Here is a 4,958-nt window from a genome sequence, read left to right on the forward strand (position 1 = left end):
GAGAGAGAGAGAGGGGGGGGGGAGGATTGGAGAGAGGGAACGCCACGATGATACAGGGAAAGGAGAGGAACGGGAGAGCTGGTGCAAACTCGAAGTCTTAAATGAGCCCGGCGCACGCTGCGGTTCTAATTAAAACAAACACGATTATAAGTTTCAACCTGAATTTATAATCACGGCCGACGTGCGTCGACCTTTTAACGAACTTTACGGCGTCCGACGTTTCGTTTTCTTCGGTACGTAATGAGCGGCTCCTCAAGAAACCAACAATATTGAGATTCAAGTATTCTTCAATCGTTTCCAGCTTCATTTCGACATTATCGTCTCGTGCCTAATATATTTCCCGATGTAGAATAAATATGATAAGCTCTCCCCCTCAATACGATCAACCTGTGTGCCATATCGACTCGAATCTTTAATCGGTCTGCTTCTCGGTTGGATATCCTAAGTCGTTTCGTTGCTGATCCTCTGTACGTATTATAATATTTTTTTATCGGTCTTAATGGACGAAGAATGAAATCCAAATATCGGCGATGCGATTATCGGGACTCGGGGAATCGGTGCAACGATTACATCAGCATTTAAGCACCCGCTGCGTGATCCCGTCTTAAGCTAAGCTTAAGATCGTATGTGTGCGGCGGGGCGTTTAGTCCTCTATCTGTTTGCATCCACGTGCACTGGCTCGTTTCACCCTCGCGATACTTTACCTTTGTGATTTTCTCCTAACATCTTACTGACGACATTTTCTACGTGACAAAAAGTCTACAGCTACTGAAAATTTTTTTTTACCCAGTACTTTGCTAATATATGAAAGCAGTTTATTGTGCAGTTTAACAGTTGTTCTTCGTCTAATGTAAATTTTTATCTGATGCAGCTTATGAATTACCTTAATCATAAATATAGCTGAGAAAATGAAAATTAAAAATATTGTATAAAAAAAGCATTGAAGTGAATGTTAAGTCACTGAAAATTACTAAGTTCTTTAATATACAGAGTATTTGATGATAAATATATTACTTAATATCAAATTAAAAAAAAAATGAATAACATATAACAATAAAGTTTCGGTCAATACATTTTTTACACCCATTATATTGTTACAAATTTTAGGATGCAAATTGGATTCAGGCAGACATCCTTTTTAAAAAGAGGGAAAGAAAAAATCAATGATTCGTGAAAAAAGGCTTGACTTTTTGGAAATGACTAAAATAGTTAAGTATAGCAAAAAGGCTTTTTTTTGGACAGTTTTACATATTTATTATTAAGAAAGTAGTAATCGCACAAATAAATTATCTCATAAATATTTCTCCATACAACACAAATCTTCAAACTCCAAAAGATTTTCCTTTGTACGTCCCAATGACGTTCCAGAACACATTTCTCGGCTAATGTATGTTGAGTTATATTTATTGTATATTTATTGTATATTTTTTTACTTTCACACATTGTACAATTCGAAAGACTTGAGTATATATTTCCGAAAAAAAAGGAAAAAGAATTGAAGAAAGTATGTTTTTGCTAATAAGTTTTCTTCAATTTTTATCAGTCATAATATGTTTGATATGATTTAGCATGTTGCCTTAATCCTTTCAAATTTAGTATTAAATTTAATATTAAGAGATAATATCCTACATCCTTGTTGTTGGACGGCTCCGAAAAAAAATGGTTCGAGCTGGTTGTCGTATTTTCTTCTTTAATTACAAAGTTATTATCGCTCCACAAACTCAACGCGAACGTACATCACGAAATTAACAACGCGGCGCTGTGGATAACCGAGCGGGCTTTATTAATTTATCGTGTTCGCTATATATTACACGAGGCAGTGAGCAGAAATCAAGGAAAAAGAAAGAAGTAGGAGGGAGGCAGACAAGGAGAAAGATAAACGGAAACACGTGATGCTGGAAAACTTGGCTTTTTTAATTATTGTATAATTAAAGTTTCTTTGCCCGACCATTTCTGTACTTAAGAGAGAGATTAGGTACTTTTCATCCTTTCATAATTCCACTCTCCTATAAAGATTCAATTAACATACGGCAGGGATACACATCTGACTTTGTTAGAGAGATTAATGTTATAAAGATTAATATGAACATTGATTAAACTATTATCGTATTTTCAATATGAAAATTAAAAGATTTAATACATGGAATATTTTTTTTATTTCTTTCTGTAATTTTCTTTTTAGTATAACTGTTTTAAGATGTAATTTCTTCTCGCAAACAAACTAATTGTCCTTTCAATTTAAAGACTTGTAAATAAAAATATATTATGTTTAATTTTCTTTAATAGAGAAAAATGCAAATATATATATTTGCAATGTACTTTTAGAAAATTAATTTTTAAATAAAATTTTTTAATTTCTTAAAATTTTTAAGTTTTGTTGACAATTAAATTATGATCATTCATCATGATTATTATCAATAAAAAAAAATAGAAACCGCAGAAAAACTATTCGCAGTGAAAATATTAAGAAACAATGCAAAAGTTAGAAAATTATTCTTTTGTATATTTATTCACCATATATATATTAATAATGTTATTTTGTTTAATGATGAGAGGAAAGTACAGGAACCTTATCTCGTGAATAACCGTTGCTAATAACGATCAGAGTAATGACTCTTTTACAATACACCCTAATTCACTAGCAGTTAGATAAGTCTGTTATCCGATGATCAAGTTTGCTAGGGGATGTACTCGATTACCACTCAATTGGTCCGACCACTTTACTCGAACTGTAACTCCCCGTATCATCCGTAAGAGTAGCGCCTCCATGAAATGGAGATGAAAAAGCCCGCATATCGTCAATGAATTCGATAGAGAAAATTATCTATTTTGAAAACACAATTACCGAAACAATATATCGATGGTTATGAATTATTCAGCATCGTTATATGTATTTTACATAATGGCAACTGTCGCATAAGAGGCACCAATAGAATTATCATTGAGCAATTGTATGCCTCCTCTTAAATACCAAGATTGATAAAATTAAAGAAATTACTTTCAAGATTATTATTAAAAATATTATTATTAATAACTAATACTATTAAAAATTTATTTTTAAAAATTTACGTAAATTTAAATTTTATATAAATTTATATATTTTTATAGAATTTATAAATGTAACAATTTGTTTATTTTTTTAATTTGTTTATTTTTTGGAATTATACTATACTTTATGAAACAGAGTCATTAATTAATCTTAAATTTGCTGAGAGGTCTAAGAAGTAGAAAATCAGGGTGGAAAAAAACAATAAGATCAAACGAAGCGAGACGAAATCTTTTCATCAGAAAGGAAAGATTGAATGAATCATTTTTTTCGAACGAAAGAAAATTAACTTGGATGAGAAATTAAGGTAATTTCATGGCCAAAATTAAGGTAAACGAGCCTTTCATCATCTTATTTCATTTTATATTGGAAAAACTTATAGAAATTGTTGACATGCAACAATTCACGTATATTTATTCCGTGTTTGTTAATAACTCCTTTGATGCGATCATAAATTGCAAAGTGTAAAGATAAACATCGATCCACCCAACGATTTCGGAAGGAGAGAAAGGGATAAATTACGGATCTGTGGGCGCAGGGATAAGGTCAAACTTAAAACTAACGTATAATTTACCAGTGGCCAACCGCTAACCTGCTTCAGTGTGGTTAGCCCCCGCAACTATAACATCCCGGTGGATAATGGGTCGAGGTCGAAGGGGCATCTCAGGATTATGATAGCTTATACTTTGGTAGGCGGAGAGGACTCCCGTTTAAGCAGTAATTAAGCTTCGCCACGCCCTCGGTCACGCTTCTTCGTGGCTCGCGAGCTCGCGAACGCACAGGTATGCGTTCGTAAATTATCCTCATAGCAAGCTCGAAGAAATGGGTCGACCGCTGATGGATGATGAGCGACGTGGAGAATAATATAATACGATAACGCGATTCGGCGTGATCGTATATAAATCAAACACAACTTTATTTTTAAGAAAAAGATTATATAGTTAACGATTACATATTTATAATAAATATTTAATAATTATATCATAATATTCGCTGTTTTTCTATAACGTTGCACAAGTAATATTGCTCGGATTACATCATGTCTACGAAAACGATCTTAAATTGAGGATCCTAAAAAGTTCACTTCGTCGCGTGATATACGCTTAATTCGTGTCCGGTTACTCTTAGAAAAAAGAGGCTACGGAACAGCGTACGCGAGTCGCGTACGCGAACGTAATTTTCGAAGGCACGCGAAGAGGAAAAGAAGCAACCCAGGCACGGAGGAGTCCGGGGGTAAAGCCGGAGGTACCGAACTAGAGATCGACCCCTGGTGCTCGCGGTGGGACGCCATCTTATTTATTGTTTTAATTATATCAGAATATATCGTTAGAACCCGTCACGACGCGCCACGCAGCCGAATACGCGAGATTTATGCGATCGAAACGACTCCATCGCCCCCGCCGGTCCACTACCACTATTACATTCCTCTCGCCTGTGTGCATCGTGCTCTACTCTAAGTTGTCTCTCACCAGGAGGAGGCTCGCCATCTCGCCGAAGTATCCAAATGCGTGTGTTGACACACATAATTTGTTGTTCGCGACCGAAGTAAATGAATTACAAGTTCGCAATCGTACGGACTCGTTTCGTGAGTCTCGATTAGGTGTTATCGCTCTTATAGAAACAGATCGATCGCTTCGATAAAAAGGAGCGAACAAGAAAAGATTAAATCTTCTGGTTAAAAAGTAATCTAGATATTAAAATAATGGTGTTAAAAATGCCGAGCTGTAAATCTATTTCGAAAGTCAGGAAAATTTATTCAAATCAAAAATCTTTTTACAGATTAAATATAAAGTTTTATTTAATTAAATTTGTTATTCTTATTTAGATTTTAATCAGATAAGATTTTATTTAATTTATTATTAAATCTATTAATAAGTATATATATATATATATATATATATATATATATATA

Source organism: Atta cephalotes (assembly GCF_000143395.1).
Source record: "Atta cephalotes unplaced genomic scaffold scaffold00002, whole genome shotgun sequence".
In the NCBI taxonomy this organism is placed as follows: Eukaryota; Metazoa; Arthropoda; class Insecta; order Hymenoptera; family Formicidae; genus Atta; species Atta cephalotes.